Below are 23,761 nucleotides of genomic sequence, written 5' to 3'. Positions count from 1 at the left end.
TCAAAAACATCTGCAAAGTGCTCTGCTTTACCTTAAGTCCTTTTGAACATAGCAACCCATCCAGGGCCAACAAAATTGGGCTTGAAGAGGTAGCGCCCATAATGTTTTCAGAGCTATAAAGAAAGTGAAAGTACAAAAGCCCCACTCTCTCTTTCTTTACAGAGGAGCGTCCCGCTATTAGCTTGCGGATTCCCACTTTACCTGGGAACTTACCGGTGCACCACCCTGACTGCTGAAAGTTCTGGATCCTGGGTTCGAGGAATATGTTCCCCGTACGGGCCACCAACTGTCGCGACCCCTCGCCGGCAAGGGAAACACGACACAGGATTCTTCTTTCAACAGTTTATTCAGGCCTTGAGTCATGTATCATCTTCTAGCGCCCCGCGCCCGACACACCCAAGCACAGCTTAATAAAGCCCCCCGCATCCCAATCCTAAGCCGCTACGTGGATCTCTCTCATAGGGTGGTAAGGGATTGTGCGCCAACTCTCCATAAAAGGAGTTGTTTATCACAGGCCACAGTGGAAGCCGGTGCCATCTTCTAATGGCGGCCACGGTCTATAAGAATGGCTTACCACATTGCCCCACAACTTCAATACCATAATATTCACAGAACCCTTCTCTCATAAAAATGTCCATATTTGTATCCTTATCTATAATTTGTGTGCATTATGGAAAATTTAATGATTTACTATCAAAAATAGTCTAAATAGTTAGTCTAACATTCCCTTCTTTGTTATAAGTGATCCAAATTCATTTTATTTTTATTTTTCTTATTCTTCATTTTTTTTATTATTACTGATAATTGAACCCAGGAGTGGTCTACTACTGAGCTATATCTCCAGTTGTTTTATTTTGAGAAAGGATTTCACTAAGATGCCAAGGCTGGCCTCAAACTTGCAATTCTCATGACTTAGGTACCAGAGTCACTGGGATACAGGTGTGTACAACCATATCCAATTCCAAAATTTCTATAATCACCTATTGTGAATAATAATAAAATGATAACTATTAGTTTTCATTTGAAGTCACATGATATTGCATTTACTGTCTTGTTACTTCTAACCACATTGCTAAGAAACAGAAGCAATTACAATTTTTATTTTTAAAAGAGAATACTGAAACCCAGCAACATTAAATGAATACCTAAGTTTCACAACTAATTCAAAGAAAACTAAATGTGTCCATGAGCACTTTCACACCAAAACCTTTGTTCTTATACTATACTAAAAGCAATTTCTATTACATCTCATTTGACATTCTTGATCACCCTGTGGAGAAAAGACAGATGGGTCTGAGGTAATGGTAATATGCTTGCTTAAGCTTAATGAAGTTAAGATTCCATTTGCAGCTGTGATCTCCTTAATGGTGAAATCAATATATCCCTGGCTTTCTTTGGGCAGCTATTGACATAATGAATCTATTTTATACATTCTGCTAAATAGAAAACACATAAGTAGTACCCCTTAACCTAGAACATCATTACCACTCTGTGTAGAAAAAAAAAAACACACATTTTTCCTAGGACAAAGAGAAAAATAAACTCTTTTTGTATCTCATCTCCTTTATCAATTATCTTCCTGTGGAGGGAAAAAAAGTAATTTTCCTTTACTATGGGCCCTAGTTCACTGTTATGGAAATAAAACTTACGTGTTTGTGTGTGTGCACATTGTTCATGTGTATATATAACAATAGGTCAATAGAATAATCACCAAAAACACAAAACGAAGGCTATTATTTAAAAAATAATTTATTAGGTAATATGTTATACTAGGTTTACTCCAAATTTCTTAATATATATCTGAATTACAATTTTAATAATGAGATCAAAAAGATTGTTTTTAAAACTACAATGACTCATATACTTTCACATGTAATGGGAAGCATTTTAATTTCAACCTCTAGGCTGAAAATTTTCTCAGCAGGAGACCATTGTCAATTTGGTGTCCCGAGAGGCAAAGCTAAACAAATATTGAGTCTGAAAAAAGGTCCCATATTCAAAATGTGGAGGGTACAGAATGTCCAAATCCCAAAACATATTTTGAAAAAATATATCAATAAAATGACAGTTCTGTGGAACTAGTCATTATTCAGCTATACAATCAGGTAAAGAAAGAGTGCTTTAAAACATTACACTAATGGGACATCAGAAAAATATAAAGTGGATGTAAAAACATTCTGCGGAAAAATTTGCATTTCTTAACAAAGAATCCAGGAAGAACCGCCAAGATGACCACATAGAAGCGTCCAATACCTGGATCCTTAACAAAGTCCAATGTAACTAAACATGAATAGTGCATCTTGACATGAGGGACTGAGAGGCAGCAGTGAGACTGAGCAAGAAAGCAAGAGGAACCTTAAAGACATGGAGACTCAGAATAACAACAGAAAGAGAGCGAAAAACTTCACTGGCAACTGCAACCCTGATAATCCGGCTGTGGAGATACTCCATGGCAGGGAGAAAGGTAAACAGAGGAGTGCCAGCAAACCTTATTGCCATTGCAGACTCTAGCTCAAGGAGAGCTCCAAGGGAAACACAATGTAAGCTGTTGCAACACAGCACCATCTTGAAAACAGAATCATTGTGAGAGTGCATACTGCCATGGGCACAGAAGCCACTACATATCATCACCAGGGAACAAACAACATACCACGTGAAAGCAAAAGACTGCAAACTTGTGAACACAGGCAGACCTAGAGCTCAAGTCCATACAGTGTCTTGCATTTTGGGGGACACATAATATTTCACAGTGAAGGGTATTGCCCTCAAGGTATGCAGAACCACAGTGTTTGTCCCAGATGATCTGGTGTTTGTTCCTCGGCACTACCTCATCACCACCCTGTGTTGTGACTGGTGCTTTACACTGTAGAGTTTGAGATGTGACTCCTGTAATCCATGCCACTCAATACAGCCTCTGCCACTGCTTTAGACATAAGACATAGGGCTTGCTGATGAACCTCCCACTAGGACCTGCTTTGATCAGAGATAGCCGAAGCAAAAACTAAGGACATACTGCCACAATCTGTGTCCAAGAACTGTCCCTGCAGCCACCAGAGGCCCCCAGCATCAAAAGAATTTACTCACAAGCAAGGGCTGGGGACAAATCCACTATTATCCACAGTCCCAGTATTACCACTGCTTTTGCTGGAAATACCTACCACTAGTTGTGCTTACCCTTTTGGAACCTAAGGATACATACTCCATTTTCTTTTCCCAGCTCTACTATTGTCTTTGCCCAAAATTCTGGTGACAGAGGAGCTTGCCACTAAGGGAGTTTGAAGATATAACTAATGTGTTTCATGCCTCTGACTTTACTGTCACCACTATCAGACCCATGTCTCCACCAGATCTGATGCTAGAAGACCTAAGGGAAAATCAACATTACTATACCCTACCGCCATAACACCAATTGCCAGAAGTCTCCTACCACCAGTGCTTACTCACTCCCGGATAGGTCTGAGGACAAGTTCCCCACACATCCTAACACTGCCTCTGCTGCTTTTAGAGGCCTGTTCACAATCAGTGATTAAAGTTCCTTCACCTAGGTTCTGAGCTTATATGGTTCTAGTAGCTCAAATCCTCTGCAAGCTCACATTACTACAACCACAAACATAAGCAGTCTAAAGAACAGAGACAATCAGAGAAATTACCAATGTTGATTAGATCTGAAAAATCCATACCTTATATCTCTGTGCCCACTCAGAATGAAGGCCAAAATGCCATACTCAAACAAAACCCTATGATTCATAAGTAAGAAAATATTTTTATATATAAAAGCTACTCCACAAAAATAAAAGATGTGATTTTTATATCAGATATGTAGACATTAACACAGAGACATTATCATCTTGAAAAAACAAGTAAAGATGACACCATCAATGTTTCACAATGATTTCCCAAAATAAACTGCAAGCTAAGGAAGATTTACAAAATAATTGAAAATGATTATGGTAACAAGAAAAGTCATTAAAATGCAAGAGAAAATGCACAGATAATTCAATAGATCAGAAAAACAAACCATGATATAAATGATAAATTCAGCAGATATGGATATGATCAAAAAGAGCCAAATAGAACTATTGGTGCTAAAGAACAAAATACAAATGGGAGCTTCAATAATAGACAAAATCAAGAGGAAAGAATTCTGAACTTGAAGAACATCTTTTACAATAACACAGTTAGATCAAAAAACACAAATCAATAAGTAAGAGAATGAATTAAGCCTTAGGACAATTTGTGTGTGTGTGTGTGCATTTGTGCATGTGTGTGTGTGTGTGTGCGCGCAAGCAGGGGATTGAACACAGGGCCTTGTGCATGCAAGGAACTGAGCTATAACCCCAGCCCAGGACTATTCTTTAGTGAAAAAATATTTTCCTTAAATATATTCCAGTGTGTTAGTTAGCTTTTTTATTACTGTGACAAATTATATCAGAAAATGAATTTAATTTATTTTTATTGGTTGTTCAAAACATTACAAACCTCTTGACATATCATATTTCATACAATAGATTCAAGTGGGTTATGAACTCCCATTTTTACCCCAAATACAGATTGCAGAATTACATAGGTTACTAATATGGCATTATGTAAAAACGTGGATGTGTAACCGAGAAAATAAATTTAAAAGGAAAGGCTTATATTGATTCATGGCTTCAGGATTTTCAATGTATGTTCAGTTGGTCCCAGTGGTTTAAGTGCTGTGGCGAGGCAGAACATCATGTTGAGGAACACATAATAGAGCAAAACTCCTCACATAATGGTGGACAGAAAACAGAGAAAGAGAATGATGGTGGAACCACAGTTAAGATATATTCTTCCAAGGCACACCACTGTGCCCACTTTCTCCAATTAGGCTGCAAATACTACAGTTTCCATAAATTCCAAATAGTCCGTTCAATTATGAACTTACAAAGGATTAATCCATTGAAGAGATTAGACCCTATCATATCCTAAAAGTTCCCTCTCTGAACATTATGCATTGGGGTTGAAACTTTTAACACAAAAGCTTTTGGAGTATTCCATGTTCAAACTATAACAAGAAGAGAAGCAAAAAAAAAAAAGATTGTAGAAAATATATTCAATAAATTAATTCTGAAAACTTGAGAAGGAAATCACCATCCATGTCCAGGGGAAAAGAAGAATCCCAAACAGAGTTAATCAAGTAAAATCCTAAGCAAGTCATATTATAGGCAAACTGTAAGATGAATTTTAAAAACAGAGAGAAAACTTTCATGATATATTTAGGGAGTCCTCATAAGATTAAGAGCAGATTTATCAGCAGAAATCTTGTAGGGCTGTAAGAAGTGAGATGACACATTCAAACATTCAAAACACAGAAGAGAAAAGAAAAACCAAAACAAAACAACAGGAAAAACACCTTGCCAACCTAGGTATTATACCTGGAAAACCTGTCTTTTGTTCACAAAGGAGAATTAAAAACAGTTTTAGAAAATGACAAACTGAGGAAACCTATTACCACTAGATAAGCTCTATAAGAGATTATTAATGAAGTTCTACATCTGAAAGTGCAACAGCTACTACCATGAAAACAAGTAAATGACCGAACTCCATTCATCAAGCAGATACAGAAATGAAGGGGAAAAAAATTACTCTCCAGTACCTCCAAATCAAAGGAATCAAGTAAGAGATAGAAAAGAAAAAGATTATACAAAATAATCCAAAACAATTAAGGAAATGGTAGGAGCAATTTTTTACTCATCAATAATATTTCTGAATGAAAGTAAATTAAATTTCTCAAACAAAAGACAAATCTGTTGAAAAAATAGATAATCAAATCTCAATGATAATGCTGCCTAAAAGAAACTCACTTTTCCACTAAAGAAAGACATGTACTAAAAGTAAAAGATTAGAAATAGTAATTTTCTTTGAAACTAGAAAAGCAAGCAGGATTTACTATGTTTATATAAAAAGCATCTCTGATTGAATAATATTAAATAGAATTTAAGTCAAAAATGTACATCTTAGATTTGGAATCAAAATTACAAAGTGACCAAAGAAACAATACGTTAATATTTAAGAAAACTTTTGTTGTTCAGAACATAGTATTAACAATATGAAAGAACAACTCAAAATTTGACAAAAAAAATTTGTAAGGAATATATTTGATAAGCAAATTTTATCTAAAGTATCTAAATTCCTCTTCAATTCAATAATAAATATATATGTGCAAATAGTTTAATAATCTAACTTTAAAATGGGTAAAAGATTTGAATAGACACGTGGAAATGAGTAATAAATGCCTGAGAAGACGCTCAAAAACCTAAAGCATTAGAAAATGTAAATCAAAACCATAGAGATACCATATATATAATAGAAAATACCATATATATATAATAGAAAAAAAAGAAACCATTAATAATAAGTGTTGATTCTGATGTGGAGAAATAGCAAGGCTCATATGTTACACATAAAATGTCAAATAGCAAAACTTATTTTGAAAATACCATGGCAGATCTTCAGAAATTTAAAATTATTATTTTGCCATATAACCCAGAAATTTTACACCCAGGAATATATCAAGAGAAATGTAAACTTGTTGTTTTAGTTAACTTTGTGAGGCTATCAGCAAAATAACCAACAGGAAAAATTTAAAGGAGAAACTGTACATTTTGACTCATGGTTTTAGAGGTTCAGTTCACAGTCAGTTGACTCCATAGCTCTGGGCATGAGATAGGGAAGTACATCATGGTGGAAGAACATGGCAGAGAAAAGCAGCTCTAGACATAGCAACTAGGAAAGAGGGACAAAATATACACCCCTAAGTGGACTGTTTCCTTAGCCACCTCTTTTTTGCCTAGTGATCATCCAATTAATCTATCCGTGAATTAATCCACTGATTATGTTTAGATTTCATAATCTAAAAATGTCACCTCTGAACCCTGAGCCACATCCCCATCATTTTTTTATTTTAACTTTGAGACAGGGTCTCAGTAAGTTGCTTAGAGCCTTATTAAATTGTTGAGACTGACTTTGAACTCATGATCCTCCTGTCTCAGCCTCCCAATTTGCTGCAGATTACAAATGTGCATCACCACAGCTGGCACCACTGAACATTTGTGCATTGTATCACATGTGAGATTCTGGGGGACACCTCATATCTAAGCCATAACACATACCTCCCTATAAAATTATACATATAAACAGTAATGGGAGCATTATTCATAATAACCAAGAAGTGGAAACATATACACATCTATTGATCTGTTGACTGAATAAATATTATCTCACATATCCACAAAATGGAATATTGGTCAATATTGGTGAATATAGGAGATGGAGTACTCTTAAATTCTACAACATGATGAAACTTAAAGACTTAAAGCTAAGCAAAAGAAGGCAGCACAGAAGACCTACTGTGAAACTAGTTATTTTAAATGTCCACAATTAGAAAATCTACATAGAACATAATAGTGAATTAATGGTTGCTTAAAGCTGTGTAGACTGGAAGGAAATGGAAATAACTACTAATGAGTACATAGAAACTTCAGTGTAATGGGAATGTCCTAGAATTGATTGTAGTGATGGCTCCACATCTTTTTAAACATACTAAAAATCATTGAATTGTATACTTTAAATTAGCAAATTTCATGGTAATTAGATTATAACTCAATACAACTGTGTAATGAAACCACTTAATTGGAAATATAATTATATTTTATTTACTTTCAGCATGCTACAAACAGCAATATTTGAATCATCATTTTTTTCAAAATATTTTTCTGTATCACAGTTTCTGTTTCTAAAGATAACAATAAATAATACCTCATTTACTCATTATTATATAATAATCATGAGATAACACACAATTTATACTGGACTACTCCACCACTAGCTTCATTTAACTTCACTTAGTGATATTAATATTTCATTTGAATTCATATTTTCTATCAATATCTTCACAATATTTTCAGTGAGATGTTACATATTCTATGATTTGAGAACCAAAATATGTTCAACACTTCCCCAAAATGCTTATTCTTAGCAGCAATAATTGCAGGAGCTAAACCTTACATAGTCAAATTGTTGAATGGTGAATATGCATAGGAAAACCAAGAAGAAATTATGGATAAGAAAATGTACCAATACATCATTTTTTTCCTCTGAAGAAAAAAGAGATAAGTAGAATTTACATGTGGAAATCCTGTTATCCCATGATACTTTCACATATCATATGATGACTTCTGTTTTTATATTATTTAGCTCAGTAGAGGATATATATTTGCATAAGTGTGCAGAAAGTAGTAATCATGAAAAATTGCCTGGACTCATCTTCTGACGTCTCTCTTCAAATCAAATCAATCAACAATGCTGCCAATATTCTTTATGTTAAACAGATTTATATATATTTTATTTTTATGTCTTTGTTTTTTCATTGTCATATTCATATTTTAGCTTTCATCGCTGAGAATCTAATACTATCACCTTTTATAAAAGATAATTTTAACTCTTTTGAGTAACATTATTTTTCAAAGCAAACAATAATAAAAATATCATAAATGAAAAATTTAGTTCAAATAAATAAATAAATAATAACCAACAACCAGAGCCTCACAGAGGACAGGGACAATTGTAACAGAAGGGTATGGAGATTATATCTCTAATTGCGAATTCAGGTGATGCAACTCTGAACACTTCAAATACTTTCATTTCTCTCCTCATCAAAGAACTGCCTTGTGGGCCATCTTATAATTTATGCAGACTTGTAGCCAGCAGTAGGTACCATTATGACTGAATGACATGAATTGTGTACACTGAAGTTCTCCAAAGGAATTGATTTGGGGATCTGTATTTGAGTCCCCAAAGCCACCATCAGTTCTGACAGAACATACAAAGTGTATTTTACTCATGTTTACAGTTTAATACAATTGAAAGATTACAGATTTATAAAGCCAAATCCTGGAAAAATAAGGTAAAAGTTCTTGGTTGTTCTTTTCCAGTGGGGTCACAATGACAATTCTAAATTCTCCTAGAATCAGTCTGTGATAAGACAACATGCTACCAGCCAAGGAAATTTTCCTGAGTCTTGATGTCTAGGCTGTTTATTGGGGGCCAGTCATATAGAAATGGAGTGCCTATTTAAAATTCCCTCACCTACTAAATCTCCAATCATTTTAGAAAACAAGTTAATAAAATATGGACCAGGGCTCCAGATAAATTTAAAAAAAAACATATATTCTTCATTAATCATATAATTTTTATTAACTCTCTGGTATTACCTAAAAATCCAGGTATGTAAAGACATTCTTATCATGGAGGCCCTTCCAGTGATTAATAGCTTATATTCTAGGAGATGGTCCAAGGTCTTTCCTAAAAGTTGTTGGAATGTATAGAGCTGTAATTTTGCAATTACAGCAACAATGAGAACAAAGCTAAGACATAATATTCTGTATTCTCACTACCTACCCAAAGATGTTTTGAGTATAATATGAATTATGTATTCTGATTCATATGATAATTCTATAGGACATATTAATCAGGGTTCTCTAAGCAGAGTTCTCTAATCAATAGGATAAAGATGAATGGATGGATTGATGGATGGATAGATAAATGAGATAAGATAGATTGATTTAGAGACAGAGAGGAAAAAAAAAAGAGATTTATTGTGATGGATTAGCTTATGTAGTTATGAAGGCTAAGTCCTACAATTTTGCCCTCTGCAAGCTACATAACCAGGAAAGTAGGTGGTACAGTTTCAGTCCATAACCAAGATACTGAAAACAAGAAGAGCCAATGTTAAAAGTCCCTGTCCGTATTTTAAGAGCTGAGAACCATGAACACTCATGTCTAAGGACAAGACAAGATGTATGTCTCTGCTCAAGAAGCAATAATTCACTCATCTTCTGATTTTGTCTTCTATTTAATCCAGGGATGGGGGTTTAGCTAGTGTTAAAGCACTTACTGAGAATGCACAGGACCCTGGGTTTAATCTCCAGTATATAAAAAAACAAAGGTTTGATGTCTCAATGGATTGGATAATGCCCACACACATGGGTGAGGGTGATATTCTCTATTCAGTCTACCAATTCAAATGGTAATATATTTGAGAAATATCCTCACTCAAAAATATTGTTTACACAGGTATTTGTGCATCTTAGTCAAATCATTTAGATACTCAAAAATCCCATAGTGTTTATACATTAGTTTTTCCACCTACACATGCAAATCATAAGATATATGGGGTTCAGTAACTTCCTAAGTATCACTTGGAAAACAATTGTTAAAACCACATTTTAAATTCAGAGCTGAACTTTGATAGTTGGGGAATAGTATTGATTACAGAGATGCCTCATTTTACTGTACTTCATTATGCTTCACAGACATTGCATTTTTATGAATTTAAGGTATGTAGAATCTTTGAGTCAAAGTCAATCCTTGCCATTTTTCCAATAGCATACTCTCAGTCAGAGTCTCTTTTTACATTGTGATTATAATATATCATAATATTTCAGACTTACTCATTATAATCTTTATATTTGTTATGGGTTATCTTGATCAATGATCTTTAATTTTTCTTCAGCAAATGTTTTGGGATGCCACAAAACATGACTATATAATATGTCAAGCTTAAAGAAATATTACGTGTGTTCTGGCTACACCACTGGCCAGTCTTTTCTTCTCTATAACTTTCCTCTCAGGCCTCCCTAGTTACTCAGACAAAGCAACATTGAAATTAGTCTAATTAATAACCTCATACTGGTTTCCAAGTTTTCAAGTAAAAGGATGAGCCACACATCTCTTGTTTTAAATTTAAAGCTAGAAATTATCAGACTAATTGAGGAAGATGTTTCTAAAGACATCCTCTGTAGCAAGCCAGATCTCTTATGCCAGTTCCTCAGGTTGTGAGGAGAAAGAATAATTCCTGAAGGAAATTAAAAGTACTACTCCAGTAAACACATGAATGACAATAAAGCAAAACAGACTTATTGTTAAAAGGGAAAAATTTTAAGTCTGTAAAGATACTCAAATGAGTCACAACATTCCCTTCAGCCAGAATCTAATGTGGAGCAAGGCTCTAAATCTATGAAATTTTATGAAGACTGAGTGAAGTAAAAAAGCTACAGAGTGGGCTGGGGATGTGGCTCAAGTGGTAGCGCGCTCACCTGGCATGCGTGCGGCCCGGGTTCGATCCTCAGCACCACATACAAACAAAGATGTTGTGTCCGCCCAAAACTAAAGAATAAATATTTAAAAAAAAAAAAAAAAAAAGCTACAGAGTAAAATTAGTAGAAGTCAGTTATTTGCTTTAGGGAATGAAGCCATCTCCCTAATATGAAAGTATAAGCTGAAATAGCAAGTGCTGATGTAGAGGTTGTAGCAAGTTTTCCAGATGATACAGCTAAGGTAACTGATGGAAGAGAACACACTACACATTTTTTTTTTTAGTGTAGAGAAAATAGACTTATATTTCACATTAGTATCTAGAACTTTCATTGATATAGAAGGGTAGTCAATGTCTGGTGCGTAAGTCAGTTTTTCATTGATGTTACAGATTACCTGAGAAATAGGAGAAAAGGTTTATCTAGGCTCATGATTTCTCAGTTACAGTCCATGGTTGGCTGGCTCCATTGCCTTTAGGCCTATAGCAAGGCAGAACATCATGACAGAAAGCTCATGGAGAAACCTCCCCTTTTCCCTTCAAAAATCTTGACCTCATCCCAAATGTGGAACAGGAAAAGAGGAGAGAGAGAGAGAGGAAGAGGGAGGGTGGGGAGGACAAAAGGGACTGGGGACAAAATATAAGATATCTTCCTTTATTTATTTCTCCAAATAGGCCCCACATACTAAAGTTTCCACTACTTCCCAATAATCCATTGATCTGTGAACCCATAGATAGATTAAGCCATTCACATGGTAGGAACCCTCATGATCCAATCAAGTCTCAAAGGCCCCACCTCTGAACACTGGTTCCCTGGGGATTGTCAACACTTCAGATTAAATTGGATTAAATTAAACTAAATTGAATTCTGGTCATAACATAATGGCTCCAAAGCTCCAAAGGATAAATTAACTCTTTTATTAGGGAATAATGTAATTAATGGCTTTAAGTTGAAGCTAATGCTTATTTAGTTTTCTGAAAATGCTACCACTCATAAGAATTATACAAATTCTTCCCTGCTTATGTTCTATAAATGGAAGAATGAAGCCTAGGTAACACACATTTGTTTACAAGATGGTTTGCTAAATATTTTAAGCCCCTCTATGAGATCTTATGCTAATATTTTTTTTTTCTTTCAGAACACTACTTTTTTTTTTGACAATGCAACTTGCAACCCAGGAGTTCTGATGAAGATATACAATGACATTAACATTGTTTTCATGGCAGTACACCACCCTCCCCACAAAAACTTGTTCTACATTTCATGATTCAATAAGTATTTTTGACTTGTAAGTTTTATTATTAAGAAATACATTTAATAAGCATTTAGTTGCCATCAACAGTAATTCCTCTGATGGATCAAGGTAATGTAAATTATAAACTTTCTGGAAACAATTCACCTCTCTAGATGTCATTAAAAGCATGCATAATTCATAGATCAAAATATCACCATTAACAAGAATTTGGAACAAATTTATTCTTTCTTTCATGGATAGCTTTAAGTGATCCACTAAAATAATAGCAGATATGGAAATATAAAGATAAATAAAACTACAGAACATTAAAGAAATAAATTGAAGATCTTAGAAGATGGAAAGATCACCCATGTTCTTTGATAGGAGGAATTAATATTGTCAAAGTGAACCACCAAAAGTGCTATACAGATTTAATCCAATTCATATTAAAATTCCAATGACATTCTTCATAGAAATAGAAAAAGCAGTCATGAAATTCATTTGGAAAAATAAAATGAACCAGAATAACCAAAATAATCCTTAGTGAGAAAAGTGAAGAAAAGCAGGGTATGGGGCATGGTGGTGCATGTCTGTAATACCAGTGGTTTAGGAGGCTGAGGAAGGAAGATCATGAGTTCAAAGCTAGCCTAGGCAATTTAGTAAGGTCCTAAGCAACTTAGTGAAACTGTGTTTGTAAATAAAAATATATTTTTAAAAGAGAGGGCTGGGGATGTGGCTCAGTGGTTAAGGGCCCCTGGTTCCAAAAAAAAAAAAAAAAAAAAAGTGAAGCAGGAGGCATCACAGTACCAGACTTTAAATTACACTACAAAGCTATAGTAACAAAACCAGCACATACTGGCACCAAAATAGACATGAATGTAACAGAATAGAAGACATAGAGGAAAACCCCACATAAATACAGTTATCTCATACTAGACAAAACACGAGAAATATACATAGCTTCTTCAACAAATGGTGCTGAGAAAATGGAAAATCCATATGTAGCAGAATTAAGTTGAATCCCCATCTCTCACCCTGCACAAAAGTCAATATAAAGTGGATGAAAACCACAGGTATTAATACAGAAATCCTGCACCTACTGGAAGAAAATGTAGGCCCAATGTATCATCATGTAGGCTTAAGAACTAAATTCCTCAATAAGACTCCTAAAGTGAAAGAAGTGAAATCAAGAATCAATAAATTGGATGTTGTCAAATATTTTTGATATATTAGTTCATATTAAGATAAAGAATTAAAAATAGTTATTTAATTTTAAAACTATTCTTTTTGTCTTAATTCATTTATAGTATTTTTAGGCAATTTGCTCCTTCCAGACATTTTTGGAAGCAAATAAATATAATTGTAATTAAATACTTAACAACTTATTTTATTCAAAGTTAAAACAATCCCCAAATACATAGAGAAGTTATATAGTTGATTACAAATGTATCAAACTACAGGATAAAACCTCCAATATGCATGATAGCATTTACATTATTTCATTTTATGGTGGTTTTTTTGGGGGGGTATTTTTTTTTTGGTATTTTTGCCAACTAAAATTGAGATTTGGTCCAATAGATCAAGTTATGTTTTGGTTTACATCTTCTTAAGAACCTTTTCCTATTTATTAAGTATATATTTTAAATAAATTACCATTAATATAATTTAGATTTCTGCTTTTCTTAAATGCATAATATTCATATGATTGTCAAATGCATTCAAATATTGTATAGTTTCTTAGAATGTTTTAAAACAGTTTTAATGGAATTAGAATAAAATATATTGATTATATTGTTGCTCCAGGGAAGTGCTGAACCAACAATGGTGATTCATACAATTATAGCTAGTGGAATAGAGTGAACCGAGCACAGAGAAAGTTAGCCATCATTGGTAATGTTACAGTAATAGAGCTTTACTGCTCTGACAACATGTAAATAACATGTAAATATGAATGAAATTGATCCTTTTTCATATTCCTGGATATGACTTTCATATTCACAGAGAACAGCTTTGAGAGCTTTACTCCATATTTTTATAAAGAAATGGGTGCTTTAATTATGTTTCTTTCTGCAACAATTATCTTAAGAACTTAATTTTTATTGAACCTAATTTTAATCAGAATGGAAAAGACTATTTAATAGTCTTTTTATCATTATATGGGAATTATTCCTGAAAATAATTTTATGTAGCATTTTAGTATTGTTTAGGTATTTTTAGCATTCAAAACTCTTAATTGTTTACTGAAATGTCTATATATACAATGTGTTATTTTACCAGGATGTTAATATGTATTAAAATAAATATGCTATATGAACATCCATGCACAGGAATTTGTTTTTAAGTTATTTAGCATGTATTTATTTTCTAAGTCATTCTATTTCCTATGTGGTCACTTTTATAATATTTTAAGATTCTCATTCTCATTTGAAGTGGAGAAAGTATCCTTAAGGACACTGTACACTATCTCCCAACATGAACAATGGAGAACATTTCATGGTAAGTTACACTACCTTAAAAATATATATTTCACATTCCTTAAAACTTTAACACATTTTTAAAGCTATGTGTAAGATTTTTTTTTTAATTTAAAAATACTTTAGCTTATTTAGGGGGCAGTTTCAAATACACACAGAAGTTTATAGAAAATGGTATAAACTCTGTCCCAATACATGCACAGTCTTCCCAACTATCAAGATGGCAGCATGGTACATTTATTACAACTGATGAGCATACGTTGATAAATTACAATCGCCAAGAGTTCATAATTTACATTACAGTTCACTCTTGTATATCGTCAGGATTTGGACAAAACTATAAAGATGGGTATCCTCCATTATAGTATCAGAAAGAGGATTGTTACTGCTCTAACCATTCTATTTTGCTTATTTTTCTTTTCAACCCACCGCCCCCTACTGGCAGCTACTGATATCTCTACTGTCTTTATAATTTCACTATTTCCAGAATGTCATGTAGCTGGAATCAGATAATATATATCCCTTTAGATTAATTTCTTTTAATGAAAAATATGTACTTAAATTCCAACCAATAATTTTCAAGGTTTTATAAAATATTCTTTTTATCACTGAATATTATTTCATTGTTTATATATACTTAAGTTTATTTATTCACCTTTTAGAGACACTTTGACAACTATCAAGTTTTCACTCTCATAAATAAAATTAATAAACATCTGTCTGCAGGTTTTTGTGTGAAAATGGTCTTCAATCATTTGGGTAATTATCACTGAGTGCAAATGTTGAAGCATATGGTTAAAAACATTAACTTTTGTAAGAAATTGTCAAATTGTTGTCCAATATGACTGTACTGATTTTTGTTCCTATCAGCAATGAATGGAAGTTTCTGGTGATCTTTATTTTCCATGGCATTTATTCTCAGCATTATAAATTTGGTCCTTTCTAATTTGCATGTAGTGGTATCTACTTGTTATACCCAAAGGTAGTATCTGGAATCCTCTAGCATTCTAACCTACTTGTGGCATAAAAGAATATACTCATTATATGTTACATAAATAATGGCCTTTAATATTTTATTGTAAAATATATGATAAAAATCAGTGGACATTCAATTGTACTTTAGAATGTGCAATTAATTCTGACTTTAGAAGGTAAATAAAAAATTATTTATGTAAGAGCTTAATGAAAATAGCTTATTTTCAATCATCTATAGTATACAAAATAATGATAAGTATGCTCTTTCTATACACTGAATAACTTCATTAATTCCCTGGGACTTTCCTGTTCTGGCATGTGCAGAATGAGGTGATTTTACCAGAAGGTAAATAGGATGAAGGGCATTACTCCCATCTGAACAAGGCTCCCATAATTTGTTGCAGGCCTTCAAGTTATATTCCTAATTATGCACTTTCACAAATCCATATGTTCATTTTTAGAAAAAAAATAATTATTGAAAGTACATTTTAATCAATACATTTGAAACATTAGAGATTGCATTTCTAGTAATCATTCTTTTCCCGTATTTCAAAGACCTTCTGATTTTCTTACTTGTCTGACAGATTCGTGAACATTGCAGTAAATATGGAAATCAATGACTTGGTTGTCAAAGATACTATATCCAGTCTAACAAAATGAATTATTGTTATTATAATAACTTGTGTTTTTTCCTTATTAAATTAATATCCTCAAAGGTGAAATCATCTACATTTTGTACAATATTATATAAGAGTTAAATTATACTTCAGTATTCCTCTAAAAATGAAAAAACAGAAATATGAAAATATTAAATTATCTTTGATTTTTAAAAAATTTTTGTGAACAGGAATTAATAATTTATTTTAAAAAATTAATAATAATAGCAAATATTCTCCATTATCTGTTAAAAAGATCCAAAGTGATCTTAACATGAAGACATGGTACTTTTGTAATATGTTTAAAACATTAAATATCTAAAGCAAATTTTATTTTTAAGAATATATAACATAAAATACAGATTAATATTAAATAGCTTTTTAATTACAAGTGGAACAGGAAACAAATTCTTATGTAGTATAAGCCTCAGAGTAACCTAAAATAAGCAGATACTATTACTGTTATCTTTATTTCATCTACCAAATATTAACATAAATCCTCCTTAAAATTTTGATGTCTAATTTTCTTGAATAACCAATGTTCTTAAGGAAAAATATTACTTCTTATGTATCACTTTATTTATTGATGGAGAAATTCTATATTTATTATGCTTTTAAGAATTGGTTAAGATAAAATAATAGCTCTATTTGTATTTAAATATTTCAATACTGTAATAAGACAGTTTAAAAATCATACTATTTATATATGTTCACAAAGGTTAAGTCCAACACTTTTAAATCATTTTACTTAATGCCTTCTATTATAATGAAATATTGTTCCTGGCTCTGGTTTAACATTTCTCTCTGTGTCTTAGCTGATACTTTTTTTTTTAAACTAATATTCAGAGAATTCAATTAAATTAGATCTATGATTTCTTTCTCTGAAAAACTGCCTCAGTTCACTTCTCTTTCCCTGTAATTATCTTAATGGCTTAGCTCTTGGCTGTTATCCCCAGAAACCTGTTACACTAGTTAAATTTCACCTGTAAAGATTTTTATTGTAAAAGTTTGTTAATCCAATATCAGGCTTCATTGAAAAATCACAGACAGGCAATAATATATTTTAAAAATAGAATTTCTTGTAAATAACTTTAATTACAAAATATAAATAACATTCAGTAACAAATAAAAATTTGTTAAGTAAAAAGAGAAGGTATTTGATTTCTTTTGCGATCTGCAGTAGCTCAGATCAAAACAGTAATGTCTTTCTGAAAGCTTGCATAATGTCAAAAGGTTATATTATCAAATGAATCACACAGTGTGCTGCCTAGTCTAAATACGTGAGCCTCTCTTCAAAACTTAAATAAACTTCAGATATTTTATAAAATCTATTTCCTATGAGTATGTATTATCATTTGTTTAATAAATTTAAAATTGCAGAAACAGAAAGAAAATCCAGAACAGAATTTCATACTAGACTTTTATTATTTATATTGAAATATGAATTTTTTCCTTCTGATAATTGAAATGGGAAAACATTTAACCTCAAAATAATTTTATAGTGTGGAATTAATAGCTATCAATTTTTTATGATTGTAGCAATGACTATAGTGATATCATATCTGCTATCTAATTCACCTTCTCTTCTTCCAAGAATTTTAGCACATTATTTTAGATTAATAGCCTCAGACAAATATAGAAATGTAATTCCAAAAGCAATAAGTCCATCATGAAGAAATTTAGACCAGGAGAAATAAGAGTCATGACCAGTGGTTATTTTAGACAGGTTTGTAAGTTTAGATCTCTTTATGGGCACGACATATAGGTAGAGATAAGAAGGAAAAGAGGATGGATATATAGATGTTGACTGTGATAGAACATGAAAAATTGGAAAATGTAAATTCAAAGTACTTTCTGTCCTTTACTTCAGAAAGAAGAAATTAAATAAATGTCTTCTAGATACATTAGTGTCAATATTTACCATGTGACCATTTCTATGAGTTGTAAAATCTTATCTGTATGTTCTACTGAAATCCTACAGGTGGTAAATTCTACGTGTATAATACAGGTGTGTTGTTATCTGTTTTACCCATTTCTCCCAGTATCTTTGTTTCCCCCAAATCTTTAACAGATTAATGGCATTAGGATCCCCTATTTGGCACAAATATGTTTAATGCATAGTTATTGACTCTTATTCTCCATCATGTTCAGTGGGGATTTTTCTTTCCCTCTGATGGAGCCCCCTCTCCTAGTCTTGTAGCATAAGATAACTGACATATTTACTATAGAAAATCACATTAAAAAGCCTAGTCCTTAAACCTTACCTAAGCAAAATATTGCATCTTGTAATGTATGAAGTCTATACATTTCTGTTTCCTCAGTGTAACATAGCCTGGTTCTTGGGTGACATTGTATCCCTTGAATCAACATATGACTTTTATTGACATTCTTTTCTTTCTGAGCTACTGTGAAGCAATTGAGTCTAGATTCATCCTGATAAGGAGATACATTTTATTAAATAATTACTTAGATTGATGATATTTCATTGCTTAGAAAGACTTTTAATGTCTAAGCCACAGAATTTATCCCTCTTAATCACATGAATGCAATAATTACCATGTACCAATATTAGAAATATAAATTAGAAACATAAATTTTCCCTTTATCCTTGCTTAAGACCATGGGTCTCACTTATTTTAATTACATGCTATACTTAAATTATTTACTAATACATATTATTTGTCTTTAATTTTTCAGTTTCCACTGACCTCTTCCCTTAGTAATTCTATAATATTGCCAATTACTTATGTCAAAAGCTGGACTCATTACTGCCATTTTTCCATCATGCTCCCTATTAACTGCTTCTTTTAAGGCATTTCTATTTAGGCCAATGTCATTATCATAGACTTACCTAGTTCTAGCATTGAAGTCATTTCATTCATACTTCTAGACTCCTCCTTCCACAGAAATATCATCATTTCTCTCTTTGCCTCTATACTCTTCTAATAGAGCAAATTCTTCACTGAACTGTGGGTTCTGTTGATAAGGGGGTCATATTTGTTCACTAAATTATATCTAGTGCCTACTCAATGCAAATTCATGCATGAGTAGGTGATTTAAAACTTAGCCCTTGTTATTTTTTTAATTTTCATTTCTGTCATCTACTCTGGACACTATGATATATCTAAAATAAGTTAATTTTATCACTGCTTTAGTACTTTGGCAGGGTTAATCTCTACCTAGAAAACTCCTTCCCAGGCAAATATTCAAAGTGCTTAGTTCTTATTTCATTCTTCTTGTGTGTTCCCTCCACAATCCAATATTATAAAATACATTTGGGTTTGGGATATAGAGTATTGCTGGGTCTGTATTCCCAGTAATAGGTAAGTTCTGAAAACCGGGGAATTTATGTTTTTCAACACTTTAACTTCAATGATTAGAAATTTCTTTCCAACATTGAAACATTAATTTATGGAATGAATAAATAAATGATGTATTGAGCGATTTGCTTAACTGAGAATTTTCTGGACTCAAACATTACTCCAAACTCTCAATCATCCTTTCCCTCTTGACTTCATATTTCTGAATCTTCATAATTTCTTATCTTCTATTGTAAACATTAGAAAAGCTCTCCAATTTCTGTGAATCTTATATCACTCCTTATTGCCACTATGGGGCTTGTACTTTGATTTCTTAGAATGTTAAATTGAAGAAAAAATTTATATTATGGTATTCAAAATTTCCCAACATCTACTGGATAATTGTGGTAACTTTCTTTTTGAATAATTAGATTTTCAGAACATATTCTCATCAGCTATGTTAATCATGGGGATATTCTCCTGTATATTCTACGCTATAGTGACACTGATTTCCTGAACTATAGGTTTGTTTAGCTAGGAGCTTTCTCAACAGATGCTAGCTGGACCTGGAAACTCCATCAGGTCCTCAATATAGATATTCTTAGTTCTACAGTCTTATTTTCTTGATTCTATTATTACAACTTTATATTATATAAATATTTATATTGTAAAACAGTTACATCATATCTTCAAAATGAAAATCAAGTCTTCAAGTCATAATGGGACATTTAAGAACATAATAGTCAGATGAGAAATGATCATGAAAACATAAAGAAATTTAAATAATGAAACCTCAAATCCACTAATATTAAAAATGTTTTTAAGTCAATTTTCCTTTTGTTTTTATTAGATGTTTGTTTTATTAGTTTTGGTTAACTGCATTGATAAATAACAATTTTATCCAGAAGTGAAGCCAAAGATTATTTTATTTACCTTGGTATTTACTGAATACACCTTAAGGCTGGGGGTTGAAGAGACATCTTTACATAGATATTTGAATTACATAAAATAATTCTCTATATTTAAGAAAAATGTGTTTATTGTACCTTAAAGCAAATGTGAAAATAAATATCTAACTGAAAAATAGTTTGCCATAGACTGAAATTCAAGTCATTTACATCTAAGTTATAGATAACTTGCATTATTTTATTAAAAATTGCAAAAAGTTAATATACATTTGAAAGAAATAGAACTCCAGCAAGAATTATCAGTTTAGTGGCCTTAATACGCCATCTTGTGGTATGATTGCTTCATCTCACTTTTTAAACAAAATCACTATTTTTCTTAGGTATGTAGAATACATATAGACTTGATTTACTTGTATATTTGATTTTTTGTAGGTAATATTTAAAAATACGGACACAGGTTTATTTGTATCAATAATGGTGTGGTTAAAATGTTATTGGTCTAATTAAACTTTGACATGAGTATTAAGAAATTAAATTTTGAAAAAAATATAAATCAACTTTTAATTGATTAGATCCCATTAAAAGCATATCGGGAATTAAGGATTAATATTATATGGCTATTAGGTAGCAAAATTTTTATATGTTCTTTGAAACTGTAAATGAACATTTTTACCCCTAAGACATACTAATTTTTGTCTCAATACACCATGGAAAAGAAAAGAAAACACTTTTACATCTATATGTCATATATATATATATATATATATATATATATATATATATATATATGGATTCTAGTCATCTACTTATCATTTGAAATATAGCATTCTGAAATAAACAATAATATAATACAGGGGTGAGAAAATAGAACTTTAAGTAATCATTGCCCAGAAATAAATTTACTTATTTTTCCCTAACTTGTTAATCTATGATCATAAACATTAGTTAAAAATGTGGCTATAGGGCTGGGGATGTGGCTCAAGCGGTAGCACACTCGCCTGGCATGCACGGGGTGCTGGGTTCGATCCTCAGCACCACATAAAAATAAAATAAAGATGTTGTGTCCACCGAAAAACAAAAAAATAAATATTAAAAAATTTCTCTCTCTCTCTCTGCAATCAAGACAGCAAATCCTGAGGAAGCAAAGTATTTGATTTCTAGAGTTATCTCATTATATAACATACAAATTTCAAATTTCCAACCAAAATTTATAAAATCGTACAAAGAAATAAAAAGTAGCATATTCAGAGGCAAAACAAGAAGAAAAAGCAGGAAGAGGTGGGGGAGATAGAAGAAAAGAAAAGAAAGAAAAGAAAGAAAATGAAAACAATTTAAGAAAAGAGAAAAATGGTCACCAAGAAAGTTGGACCATAACAATGGATTTACTGGATAAAGACTGTACATCTTAACACTTTTTTTTAAATGATAGAGAATCTTTGTTATTTAATTTTTTTTCACATGTTAACTCTTTAATTAATTGATTGATTTACTTATTTTAATTAGGTATATATGACAGCAAAATGCATTTTGATTCATCGTACACAATTGCAACATGAATTTTCATTTCTTTGAGTGTACACGATGTAGCATTGTACCATATGTGCAGTCATACATGTACCATCACATTCCACAGTCATTCCTGCCCTCACACCCCCTCTTTTCTCTCTCCTTTGCCTAATCAATGTTCCTTCATTTTTCCCATACCCTCCCCCATTATGGATCAGCATTCACTTATCAAAGAGCACATTTGGTCTTTGGTTTTCTGGGATTGCCTTACTTCAATTAGCATGATATTCTCCAACTCCATCCATTTAACTGCAAAGGCCATGCTTTTACTCTCTCTTAATGCTGAGTAATATTCCATTGTGTATATATACAACAGTTTCTTTATCCATTCATCTATTGAAGGGCATCTAGGTTGGTTCCATAGATAGCTATTATGAATTGAGCTGCTATTAATATTGATGTGACTGGATTATTATAGTCTGATGATTTTAAGTCCTTTGTGTATAGACTGAGGAGTGGGATAGCTGGTTCAAATGGTGGTTCCAAAAATACAAGTTTTTTAAAGGAATCTCCATATTGTTTTCCAGATTGCTTGCACCAATTTGTAGTTCCACCAGCAATATATGAGTGTGCCTTTTCCATCACATTCTTGCCAACACTTATTGTTGTTTGTAGTTTTGATAACTGCCATTCTGACTGGAGTGAGATAAAATCTTAGAGTACTTTTGATTTGCCTTTCTCTAATTACTAAAGATGTTGAACATTTTTTTCATATATTTGTTGATCATTAATATATATTCTTTTGAGAAGCGTGTGTTCAGCTCCTTAACCCATTTAGCAATCGGATTGTTTGTTTTCTTTGTGTTAATTTTTTTTTTGAGTTCTTTATATATCCTGCAGATTAGTGCTCTATCTGAAGTGCATGTAACAAAAACTTGCTCCCAAAATGTTGGCTCTCAGTTAACATTATTGATCATTTCTTTTGCTGAGAAGTTTTTTTTTTTTTTTTTTTTTTTTAGTTTGAATCCATTCTATTTATTAATTCTTGATTTTTTTTTTTTTTTTTTACTTTAGAAATCTTGTTAAGAAAGTAGGGGCCTAATCGGTGTGTTGAAGATATGGACCTACTTTTTTCTCTAAATGGCATAGGGTCTCTAGTCTAATTCCTATATCCTTGATCCACTTTGAGTTGAGTTTTGTGCAGGTGAGAGATAGGGGTTTAGTTTCATTTTGCTGGATATGGATTTCCAGTTTTCCCAGCACTGTTTGTTGAAGAGTCTATCTTTTCTCCAATGTATGTTTTCTGCTTCTTTGTCTAGTATGAGATAAATGCATTTATGTGGGCTTGTCTCTGTATCTTCTATTCTGTACCATTGGTCTGCATGTCTACTTTGGTGCCATTATCATGCTGTTTTTGTTACTCTAGCTTTGTAGAATAGTTTAAGGTCTTTGTAGAATAGTTTAAGGTCTGGTATTATGATGCTCCCTCTTCACTCTTCTTGCTAAGGATTGCTTTGGGTATTCTGGGTCTCTTAATTTTCCTATTGAATTTCATAATTGCTTTTTCTATTTCTATAAGGAATGATTTTAGG

This window comes from Marmota marmota, unplaced genomic scaffold, assembly GCF_001458135.2.
Source record: "Marmota marmota marmota unplaced genomic scaffold, marMar, whole genome shotgun sequence".
Taxonomy (NCBI): Eukaryota; Metazoa; Chordata; class Mammalia; order Rodentia; family Sciuridae; genus Marmota; species Marmota marmota.
Note: the sequence above shows the minus strand (reverse complement) of the source record.